The following is a 12,998-nucleotide window of genomic DNA, read 5'->3' as shown; positions in this document are numbered from 1 at the left end:
TATTGGAAAAAAAATAGCAATCCCTTTGTCCTTCTGTAAGGACAAATCCCAGGTTCAGCTAAGTCCAATGTACTGCTGACATTATGTTTCTTAGACTGAGATGGGGGAATGGGTGTTAAAGAATTCTGTGGAATAGAACTTTTCTTGAATTTTAAATACCTTAGGAATGTCAAATGTTGACTTGAAACTTCTTTAAAACTTTCTTTCTAGTGTTTTATGTGGCTCAGAGGGTTTAAGTGAAGCTACTTGTAACATATACCGCTGGGGTTTTTAAAATCTCTGTTGAAAGAAACTGAAGTTTTTTCCCTATTACAGATAAGTTCCACCAAGTTTTAGAACCTGCAAATCAATATCTTCTTACATGTTATATTTCCAACATATGATGAGTAACCCTCTGCTTTTCTTCTTCACCTCACCATTCTTCAAAATGGATTCTAGTTCTTCATTTAGATTCTTTCTCTTTACGGATGTTATTCAGGATTTGTGGTGTAATTCACAATCTCTTTGGAAAAAAGTGTCTGCAGATGCATACAGGACAAACAGCTATTGTTAGAAATTACTTGCTTACTTTCTACAGTAATTCATTAAAATTAAAGCTTCTGTTGTGTTTGTCACTGTGCTCAGTGCTGTTAAAGCCGAAGAACATTAATAGTGTATCAGCAACTGCCTAGCTGGCCTCGCTGCCTTTCCTCTGTGTGTTCAAACATTCGCCTTATCTGACAATAGTCGGAATATCTGGGTAGCACTTAACACTGAATTGCTTTTAATGAAAATCTTGGTAATTGACTTTTCAGCTGCTGAGAAGAAGCTGTGAAGAATCATATTCTGATATCTCTGCAAATCAATAGGAATAGTTTAGGTGATTTTGATGGGGGCAGATTTATCTTTAATGAAACTTCTCTGTTCTCTTTAGAGGAGCTCAGGAGATCTGAACTACTTTACTGCCTTTTTAGCTGGGCAACTTCCATTATTAACAATGTTTTAAGATGATTGAATAAGAAGGAAGTGATTGAATAAGTATAGAGAGATTGAAAAATAAGAAAGAGATTTTTAATGTATAAATTTGGGTTGTTGTTGTTTTTTTTTTTTGAACAAAGAAATTATTACAAGAAGTCCACATCGCATCCGTTGCTTTTTGTATCACAAGGCACAACTCAATAATTGAGTGCAATTACTGTGTCAAGTTTTGTCCCCCTTTGATGTATAGGAAGGACACCAATAGCCTGTGACAAGTCCATTGGAGAGTCACCATGCCAGTTAGGAGACCTGTGAGAAGGGACTGGGTGAACTGGACTTGCCCAGCCTGAGAGGAGACAGCTTTGGGGACCCAAGAGCAGTCCCACTACCTATGAGAAGGGTGTGGCAGTGGCACAGCCAGTCTCCTGCTGCTGCATGGTGAGGTGCTTGAGAGGCAGAATACAGGTGTTAAAGCAAGAAAGATGCAGAGAGACAGTAAGGAAAAGCTTTTTGCCTCAAGGCAGTCGAGCAGGCTACCAAGGATACTGAGTCCTTAATTATTACACAAAGATCAAAACTGAATAGTTTGTATTTCTGTTTTTCTCCATTGCAGTGGTTATAGGGAAGTGTCCAGAGCAAAATACACACAGCGCAAGTCAGTGAGACATTTTTAGAGAACTAGTGCACTTTTTTTCCAGCTTAGGGTCTTTCTGAGGCATAGCTTCTAACACTTTCATAGTGTCCCATGGATTTGTTAAATCTCTGTCTGAAACAGCAGAATTTTAGTATTTTTTGGCAAAGGAAACTGCATGTCTACCACCTTTCATGCACACATCCTTTGTTATCCTTTGTGTGATATCCTCTAGGTCTTGCAGAAACAGGGCAACTGATCCTCTTCCTCCTGCTCAGCTTCCTTGTAATCTTGTAGACTTTTACCTTATCAACAGATTTTTCTGGAATGAACAGATATTTCTGCTTGCCACCTTCTCAGTGATATTTTATGACACCCCTTTAGCAGGAAAATTTCACACTTTGGTGTTCTTTTGTACCAGTCTGATGATTTCATGAGACAAGGCTGAAGTTCAGGAATAACTTTCCCACCTTTCTGGTGGTAAAAGGGGATTCCACCAAGAAAATGAAAATATATTCTTTAGTATAAAGCTGCATATTTTTTTTACTTTTAGCCATTTGTAGAAGTTTTGTCATTCATTTGTATTGGTTAAACAGGGACTATTGTCAACTAATTCCTCCCATAGTTACACTGCAAAAACAATTTATAATGATTCCATAGGTACAAATCTTAAGCTAGGACGAATTTAGTTTTTGTTCATTGAGCTATTGGTACTTGGTAAAATTATCCCACCTAAACATAACAAATAACATGAGGGATTGAGTTTATAAAAATACTGCTTTGACTTTCTAGAACATGAAATTACCTTTAAAAGTACAATATTTTCTCTCTTTTTAGAACATCTAATACCTTCTCAATAGCTTAGATGTTGTGTAAACCATTTTCTGAGAGTATATGCATGAGTCCCATCTGCTTCTTTACAGTGAGGATCAGCTGTTACTATAAACTGTGGAGGGTGTTTATTTGTTTCATTTTTCTGAACTCAGCTTTTCAGCTTGCAGATATTTTTGAGGACTGAAGCAGTAATGCTAGCAACAGGTATGTTCAGGCATGTGTGTGGTTTGGTATTTCATGATTTTTGTCAAAAGACAAACAGCAGAATGCTTTCACTTTCTAAAAATTAAAGGGGCCCTCATGTTCGATACAGTCAATCTGTGATCTGAAAGAAAATCATCAATTGTTCTATAGAATAGGGAGCTATGCTGGTCCAGACAGTTGTTTCATTGTGCCTATTTGGTTAATGTTATGCGAGTTAAGATATTTGCTGTCCTGAAATAAATATAGGATACATTTCATATGAAGAATTGTCATCCAGCAAACAGGAAATAGAAAAAACTGAGGGGATTGGTTCTGACTGCTAAGGAGACAAAAAGTAAAAAGTTGAAAATCAGCTGAGAAAACTAATCAAAGAAAAAAAGTAGAAGAATATTTTCAGGAGCTGCAGACAGCATTTGTGCTGTTCAGGTTATGCATCATGAGCAAATGCATGGTTTTGTAATGCCTTTACAGAATGGGTAAATAGTGTGCAGTTTCTTGGAAATTTGGATAGTGATAGACAGGTTTAGGTACATGTGAAATGTCTTCCTTCTTTAACTTTGCCTTAGTTAACATTCAAGAAAAAAGGAAAACTAAGATTTATTCCCACTTTCTCAGTTAAACCTGTGTGGCTGCCTTTTCATGGACTGAACACTCATGTTCAGATCTCTTTAAGGAAAAATGGTCTAAAATCTGACTTAAACTGAAAAAAGAGAAGGCTCTGCTTATTTTTGGCTATTTTCTTGAATTCCCCATTCACCTATTGTACCTTTACAGCAGCTTCTGTGCCAGCAAGTGATTTTTGATTTTTCTGGGAAAATTGAAAAATGTGCATTCTGGTTTTAGAAAACCTGCTGCAGATTGTCCCCTTTTACCCACCAGCCAAATATTTAAAAAAAAAAACAACTGAACCCCAAACACTGATGCAGAATGTGTTCCATTCAGTTTCCTGATTTTTCTGCAGAGATGTTGACCCCACTTGTCAGTGAGTCTGTCATGAATTTGCAGATTAGAGGCTTGCAGGTTTTGATTTTGAAGCTTTTCCAAGTCACATAAAACAATTGTATATTCATCTCCTGAACCAGAGAATGACTTTTCTGACACCTGTCAAGATGTGTCAAATAGTGGAACATATGGAGAAAAAAACTGATCAGCTGATTAACTGGGGATTACAGAAACATTGGCACGAACTTCCGGATAACCGGAATAATATTTTCTAGTGAAAATATTTTCTGGTGAAAATAAGTGTAACGAAAAGACAGTGAAGACCTTGAGATCTTGGAAACCTGGCATCAAGCATTTCCATGCATTACCTTTGTATGAAGTGATTTATTGGTATTTCTTCTTTAGAAGTGTATTCTGTTTAAGACCTTTCTATCCAGTTTTAATAAGTAGAGAAGGCATTGCTGCAGAGAAGGGACAGGAAACCATGGTGGCCGAGGTGAGGAATGATGCCTGTCTTTCACTAAATGGAAGGATGGGAGGAGGTGGGAGGAGGTGGTCTGTTTTGATAAAATACCTAGCTTTGAGACAACCTTTTATCACCTTCTTTCAGAAACTGTATAAGAATTGTTGCTTTCAAATCTCTGCAAATTTGTTGGATCTGGAAACATGGTGCACTGAAGCACTGCGCTTATTTTACCGCTGGAAAAAGGATAAATAACCCCAGACCCTGACTGTGGCAGTAAGATCTGTAAAAAGGGTTTGTGTAGTGCAAGTGTGTTGCCCACCCTTTGACCACTGCATCTGGGAGGGAGATGAGCCACAAGTGATAATGTTCCTTCTTCCAAAGAGTTCCTTGGAGTCCTTTGGAAAGAAAAGAAAAATTACCTTTTATTACAACAAATAGGAACAATTCATGGAAGTTCCAAAAATCTGAGGAGCTGATTTTGTATCCATTGCCTGATCATGATAACTCAAGTCACCTTTGTGCCAGAAATTTGTGTTATTTTGGTGGCACTTCAAGTTTGAGATTAGTGATTCTGTCGAAATCTTTTGCATTTTGCCCATTTCTAAGAATGGGGCATATATGCCTGCATGACCTGGAGAGAAAAAGAGGCCTAGAAACTCAGAACAGGGTGAAGATTTAAGGATGTATGAAAAATGTCAGTTAGCTAAGGAAAGATACAAGAATAAAATCTCTCAGTATCACATGAAAGACTTCCACATAGCTGATTATATTTTATCTAAGTAATTTGAAAGATTGTTTTACATGAACACTCTCTATGCCCATTTTTTTACGTTTTCTTAAAGACCTAATACATCATATTGTCATGCATTGTCTCACTGAATTATAATGTGAAAAATGCTCATTGTGTTGTCAGGCGTTGTGTCATTGTTTTTGAGATGACTTAGAGCTGAATGTTGGAGCACAAAACTGCTCAGGCAGCAATTAGCACAAAAGAGCTGCAAAAAAGGGCTACTGTGAAGGTGAAGAAAATAGATTTATGTATGAAAAGAATAACTTAATAGTGTCTCACAGAATAGGCTGAGAATTAAATACCACCTGAAAAAAAATGAGGGTTGTATTTGAACCAGATGATTCTAATATGATCCTGGATTCCTTTATCTTCAAATCTTGTGTTCTTTATTTATGTCTAAGTGAGATGCTTGATCCTCTGTATAAGGTCCTACCTTGTTTCTACCTGTCTAAAAGCCCACAGTGTCTGCAAAGATGTACATGTGGCCAGAGGGATTTTCTAGCTGGTCACTGCAATAAAACGCAGCCCCTGACTTCATTTCTGTCAATACCTGCTATTTTTAAATCAGTGGGAGTAGAGAGAAGAAAGCAGGAGTCTCTGGCTAAGTCATACACAGTGGCTTCAGGCATTTGGGCTTTACAGTCTTATACCACATAATGTCTTAGAAGCAGTTATTCTAGTCTCTAATCCTGGAAGTATTTCTATATTTCTGTGAATGAGTAGCATTTCCCCACAGAAGTCCTGCTGAGTTCAGTGTAGCATTGATAAGGCTGTGATCAAACACAATTCTGCTTGATTTTACTTAAATTCCTACTTTTAAAATAACTTTCTATTTAAGTATGCATGACAAAATCAGATCAGTGGTATGTTTCCAGTCACAGTCTGATTACAGGAAAGAGAAATCAGTAAAATTTAAACTTAGATGAATTTGAAAAAATAGTAATTTTATGGTAGAAAGATCTTCATTTTTCAATTGTTACTTTTTATAGCAATTGCATTTTCAGACACAGCTGAGAAATATCAACAAACTAGACCATTCCAGAAAAATGTTTCATTTATGCATATCTCTTTTTTGAGAGTTTTATAATATTTGTCATGGCTTATGGAATGTGAATTAAGTCTTCCCTAGAACGGCTGAATACAGTGAATATGATTGAATAGAATTTTAAATTGACATTATAAGGAAAACAAAACTCAGAGGAAATCATTGCTCTGCCCTGAGGTGTATCAAAGATATTTTGGTATTTAAAGTTTAAATCAGTCCATGCTCTTACTCTGAATGTCAGTGTGCAACTGTTGTCATAAAAGGGTCACTTTGGAAGTCACGAGGTTTGTTCAGCCTGAAATGTCATGAGTGAAGAAAATAAAAATCAGCCCTTGGATGTGAAACAACCAAAGGTGTGACAGCACACACGTAGACATAAAAGTACTGCAATGAAAGGCAGCATCAGTATTATTGCTTGAAATAGGCATTTACAGAAGCTTTGTGTGATGCTTTAGCTTCTCCATTTAGTGTGGGATGTAGAAACTTCTAACACTCTTGGCCTCCCACAGAGGCATTATGCCAAGAGTTTGAGCTTGCTTGAGTGCAAAAAAACCACCACTGTCTGTACCAGAAAAGCGTATGAGGTTAAAAAGAAACAAATAAACACATGTTGTTCTATATTTAGTTAAAAAAGTAGTAGATTTGAAAGGTTAGTTTAATTTTTTTTTAATTATTAAAACTAGAAGTCTTTACAGCAGATAGGCATTCTTTGATAATGCCAAGTAGTTCCTGCATTGGATATGAAGAGTATTTGTGCAGAAATAACCTTTAGTTTTCCCAGGTATTAAGGAAAAGGCTTGGTTTGTTGATAGTCATAAGGCTTTTGTGGGCACAAAAGCAGAATTAAAATATGCTGCCTAAATATCAGTTAAATACTCCAAATGTGAGTTCAGAAACTTGTAATAACCTGAAGATTAATAAGCTGAAGATCTTCTGAGATGAGGCCTCTGGACGCATCCCCTGTTGTGACACTCCCTTGCTGTGGGCTGCCATCCATCCCAAAGGAAGAATCCTTGGGATTGGTGTTTTGCCCTCCCGGCTACAGCCAGCACAGCCTGCCGTGTCAATGCCATTGCTTTAGCTGCTGTGGGCTGTACAGCACAGCCTTGGGAGGGCTCAGTTACCTTTCCTTTCCTGGTTTTCTCTAGCAGTGGAAGAAGCTCCTGCTTACCCTTGGGGGCAGGAGTATTTTCAACTTCTACCAAGTCAACTAGTTGAGAGTTTATCTTTTGATTGCCTTCAAGGGGAGAAACTGATTTTTTAGGCTTTTAAGAAAAAAAAACTAAAATTCCTTTCAATATTCATTGAATTTTTTTTTGAGGGGGGAGGATAACATGACCCTTGAATATATTAAATACAATGTCATTCAACATATATTTTGGGATTAATACCCATTTTACGTTTTAATTCTTCTCTCTTAAAGAGCAGCATATAGCAAATGTGTAGCTTTTAACAGTTCTGTAGCAAAAGTGATTTCAATTCTTTATAATTAATGGCAGTTCTAAAGAAAAATGAACCCCTAGTATTTGAAAGGTAATTGTATCTGTTGAATAAAGGAGTTGCTGGAGGTGACACCTGGAGTTCTCAGCAGCAGGAAAACTTGTGAACTTTATCCTGCTAACAATAGATTTTTACAAATTATCTTAATTGAAGCTTTCAAAATGTGAATGCTTTGACACTTGACAGCACTCCTCCTACCTGAACTAGCAGCTTTTCCTGAATGATCATTAATTAGTTGCTGATGGCTCACAACTGCAAGAAATTAAGAAATGCCTGCTGAAGAAATTTACTGCAGCAAAAATGCACCCATGTGTTTTAGAGACTCATGTAACCATGGGGGAAAAAAAAACAAAAACAAAAACAAAACCAAAAAACAAACCATTTATTCAAAAGCTCTGTAAGTGACCTAGGTACATAATTCAGATTAATAGGGATTGGATATGAAAAGCCTAGTAAAAAAAAAACAAACACTGTTTTTTCTGTGAACTTGTATAAAATAGATGTACTTGCCAAAGTGCAAACTAATAAATATATAGAACAGTAGATGTAGAATTAAAGAATATAAGGCAATAAAAATATTTTATTTCCCTTATGCCCAGGCACAATGCACAGCAAGAAAAGTTTTCTCTTCATCTCATCTATTTCTGACTAATCTCCATGGCTAAGATCTAAAAACAAAAGTTTATTAGTTTGATGTGGCAATGAACACTGCACTAGAGTCCAGACAGTGTTTCTTGGTAGCCAAGGTACTATACAGAAAGATGAATAAACACCAACCAGCAAGAGACTTCCAGTGGAAAAATATAGGTCAGGAGAACTGCATGAACAAGGGTAGTCAGTGTCAGTTTGACCAAGCAAACCGTCAAAGCAATTGTTTCCTTTAAGTCTCTAGATGTTTTCTATCCTACTCCAGAAACTTCACTTTTTTGGAAACAAAAAAATGAAGCTTTGATTACCTATTTCTGAGTTTCATCAGAGAGAAGGTTTATATTGTTCATTACATCAAGACTGTTACTGTCTTCAGCTGGTACTTCTAGTCAAAGTGCATCTTCTGAGTCTCTCTCCCTTTTCCTTTCTGTTTGTTAGCAAGCAGACACTATTTGTTGCGTTTGTTTTGGTTATTGGCCACAGTAAGGAAAATATTTTTTTGTTATTGTTGTTAGTTACATTCATTAGTTCTGCAACTACTACTTCTCATATCTTGTCCACCATCCTGTAGCAGCAACCAATTTCTTTAATTACTGGCATTTGAAGTCATGTGTCACAAAAAATTTCAACAGTTTCCAGAAAACATAAACAGTGAAGCCATGGTCTGTTACCCATCTTAAATAGGAGAAGAACAGGGGGAACTCTTCTATCCCAGCTTCTCTGAAAATTTGGCCCACTACTTTTACTGTTGGCATCCTTCAGGGTGAATGCAGATATACAATCACATAATTGTGCACTGCTAGCATGAATAATTTGTTTTCTAAAATATACTGACTTTTCAAGATTGCTTTAGTTGCAGGTTCACAACCAGCAGTATTTTGTGCTTATGGTCTGTCGGCTTGAATTCCTGACAGGCAATCGTGTCTGATGACTTTATATTTCTTTCAGAAGATTATTGTAGAAGTAATAAGCCTAGATTAGATAGGGGCTGGGTTTTTTCTTCTGTTCAGTCTTCATACAGTGCTGTGAGTTTGTGAATATTTCTCTTACCTAGGACTGAACACAGTTGTGAGTCTTTCATTTGGCTATTTCCACACTACTTCCATCTGTATAGTGGTTGAATATGCAAGGGACACTTCCGTGCTTTTATTAAAGTAAAAACTCTCTCATCATTGTTCTCATCATTGAGATAATTGGTTTTAACAATTTAATATGAACAGAAGTGCCTAATCATCATTGTTACTGAGAATAATTATAAATTTCATTCTATTATGTAGAGTCATAGCTCAGTAAAAAAAAATTCCTTCACATTCACACAGAACAGAAAGTTGGGCTATAATTAGGGTTGTGATGTTATAAAGTGGATCTGAACATATGGCAGAAATGTTTAAAAGACCATTAACTATTTATGTAGTTATAAGTTGAGTGTATTTTTTTAGTCACATTTTATTCTTTTGTAGCTATGCAGCATTGTAATTGTGAAGCTAAAAGAAATGCTGCCAAGAGCCAGAGGAAAAATTTAATGTTGATGTTCAGTTTTTACAAACAAAAGTCAATATAAAAAAATCAAACAACAATAATAACAAAAAAATTCAAAACTCACCAAATACCCCAATAGATCAAAATTGTTACCAAAAACCAAAAAATTTTGTACAACTTGTACTCATTTTGTTCAGAATTTGTCAGAATGACTTACAGACTGCTGGTTTGTCTTACAAATAAAAGAGGCAAAAAAATGCAAAATTAAATATATTCCTCTTGTTTACAGCCAACAGTTGTATTTCAAAGGGAATTGTTATAACTCATCTAAGGAAAAAAAATCCTAAAAATACTGAACTTATTTGGATTCATAAGTTATATGATAAATATTTTGTTGAATACATTTTCAGTGAAAAATTATTCAGTCAGTAAAGGATTGCTCATAAAATTCTGCTTGAGTGCACTGGCTTATAGACGTAAAAATTATAGGAAAATACACTAATTAGTATTCAAGAGGAGGAAAATTTCACTGAACAGGAAACTACCAGATGATTCAGATAAGGGTATTGTGTCTTTTTTGCATGGAATATCTGCTGTAGAGCTAGTTACCTAAATGGACCTAGAAAGAATTTTATGTGATTATTATATTTTATGTAATGGCCTGGTTGTTGTATGTCAACCATTTTAGTGTAAATTACCCAGGAACCAAGAAATAACGTTTTAACTGCTGAAGTTAGAACAGAGTGCATCAATATTTTTCTTCTGCACCATTGCTTAGTTTGTTTGTTTTATTTACCCTGAGTGATATGGGTTGCCTTGCACCAATAATGTTCAGAATATCTCCAGAACTGGCTTCCTAAATGCTATTGGAAAAGCATGTTTCATATAGATGCTAAACCAAAGGTCAATTAATCAATGCAAAAGTCTTTCACACAATACTGGATTAAAAACTAGTCCTTTATTAATTATAAATATAATTTATTATAATATTGGAGTTTGCAAGGTTTTGTATTATTTGTGTGTTTAATTTGGTCTTACAATTTTCACTTTTTGTTTGCCATAGACTGGCTGCTTTAAATGTTTTTTACTCAAGTGGCCTTTAATCTAAGGCAGAAAAGATTCAAATGGTACAAAATAATGTGGTTAATGAGCAATACCATTTTCTACAAACAAAGTGTCTGTTTTACTTAATTATCCTGTGGAGAGGAGCTGCAGACAGCTAGAAAAGCCTGTAGCATGAAGCTGTGACTCAATACACCCCTGTCACACCTTCTGTTCCCAGTTCTCTCAGCAGGATTATCTGGGAATACAGCTGTCATATCTGACTTTAATGTCATATTTGGTGGGGCATTATTCAATCAAATACAAAGTGCAAGTTATAATAATCTAGCACATGACAGAACACCTCTATAAAGATTGAGCTATCTCTTTTGCAAAATTCTTATTCTATCTGTAAACCTACAAAAATGGAAGAAACTCAGTAGCTGCATTGCATCTCTCCCTAGTAGTACTCTTGAAATATATTTTCCCATGGGTTTTGTTGCACATTTTTTGGAGGTTTTGTTAATTGGTTACGTTGGGGTTTGTTTGTTTGTTTGTTTGTTTGTTTGTTTGGGTTTTTTTAATAACTAAAGTCTGGGTAGAAACTAACAGCCTTTTGCTCTCTCACTGAAGAACCTTGGGTTGTTTTTCCAGCAGTTATCTTCCAGGAGTTTTGTCTCACTTCCACTTCTTCTTTCCCACAGTTGCTCTCTAGAGGCCCCTTGAATTGCAAATAGCAAAACTTTTTGTTAAGACAGCACTTTGTCCCCCAACCCTATTAGGATATATCAGTCTTCCCTACATGCCTTGCAGACAAAAGCCATTTTGCTTGATCATGTGTAGAGCTGCACAGGCTTTTTCCGTCAAAACCAGAACATCATTGCAAAGTAGTTGTCTGTTTTCTCAAAACACCTCCCTTTGAAGACTCCTTGTCTCAAACCATGGAGCTGGAAAGTTTGGGAGCTCTTGCCCTGATCAGCCTTTTGGGACTCACAGTTTGCCCCTTGTATGGGTAGAATTTGGAGAGCTGGAACCTGCAAGAGGTCACTAGGCTGGATGGGTGGTCCTTCTGGTGCGGCTGGAAACCCTCTGGCTGCCATGGGGTCACTTCCTGAACACACAAGGGTTTGGCTTGGGTGGGAATTGAAAGATGAGCTGCTAGCTCAGGAAGAGTTCCTTTCTCTTTAGTGGTTCTTAGGGCACAAAATTTCTGTCACCTTTAGAGGTGATTTATCACTGTAATTAAATGTCCCTGATTTGTATTAGGCAATTATTCTTGTAACAGTCTCATTTCATAAATCATATATATAGCCATAACATAAATTCCCAGTTAGGTACTGGATGAGAACAAAATGAGGAGTTCAGCATTTTCCTTCCTTTCTCGCGTTTTCTATATTCAAGTTTTTGCACTGACTCTTGTAACTTCTGCTAAGCAATATTTATTCATAACTGCTCACCAAACAAAACAGTAAATACGTGCACCTAATTTTTCGTAAGAAAACATGATGATACTTGCGTAAATTTAAATATATATTTGCTAATCTATAGCGTGGATACCAAGAATATTTTTTTGTGTTCTGACATTCCAATTTCAATCAGAAAAGAGTACTGGATTGAGAGTCTGGATTTTTACCAGCACCTGACATTGATTCTATCTGTAACCGGACTAATTACAGAGATAAATTAATACAGAACATAGAAACAGAGGTATTTATACATACCTAATTGTGTCATGTGGGTTTTATCTAGTTTTATTAAACAGCTTATTGATATACAAGTCCTGAAGTAAGACATTTTTAGTTCCCAATAGATGTAGAATCCTAACAGATATAACAATCATATTTTACTAGCACTACAATATGTTAAGAGTTTTTCTATTATGTTCACTGCAATGCTGAAAAGAACAAAGTATTAGAAATTAATGACTCTAATGATGTGGTCAATGCATTACCTATTTAAATTCATGTTTGGAAGCTACCTCGTTGGAAAACTCCTACGGGAAATCCTAATATACTTTTTTTTTTATGATCAGAGCTAAAATAATGCTGTTTCACTGAAAATTGTATGGAAAGCCTTCCAGGGGAAAGGACAATGCCAGGTTCATCCTCCATGAGATAGATCCTGTGGTAGCTTTTTGGTGAATTATTTCACCCACATTCAAATACATGTTAAAGTTGCAAAACTAATGACAAAGCATTTACCGACTCTTCCAAAAATACAGTGGTTTGGTTGGATTGCTTTTGACAGTGGTTTCCAAGCTTCTATGCTGGAACATGGAAACATGGAACATGGGCTGGTACAGACTCATCTGGCCTGGTGGTTCTGTAGGGTACCTTGCAGAGACTGACTCTGAGAAGTAGTTGGGAAGATGCCGCAGTATTGTGATCTCTGCTCAGATCCAACTTATGTAGTCAAAGCATAATACTGCTTCCTTCAGCCCCAGGCACTCAGATTTGTATGT

The 12,998-nt window shown here is 36.3% G+C and overlaps 1 protein-coding gene across 2 annotated transcripts in view; it reads left to right on the top strand.

The window, feature by feature from the left end:
* The window catches only part of SLC2A9 (solute carrier family 2 member 9), an 80,172-nt gene that overhangs the window by 53,829 nt on the left and 13,345 nt on the right, over positions 1 to 12,998 (top strand). The gene's annotated exons all lie outside the window — the stretch shown is intronic.

The sequence above is a fragment of the Chamaea fasciata genome, unplaced genomic scaffold (genome assembly GCF_029207755.1).
Source record: "Chamaea fasciata isolate MVZ Bird 193981 ecotype frontalis unplaced genomic scaffold, bChaFas1.0.hap1 SCAF_6, whole genome shotgun sequence".
In the NCBI taxonomy this organism is placed as follows: Eukaryota; Metazoa; Chordata; class Aves; order Passeriformes; family Sylviidae; genus Chamaea; species Chamaea fasciata.
The sequence above is the reverse complement of the archived record's forward strand: the minus strand, read 5'-3'. Positions and strand labels throughout refer to the sequence as shown.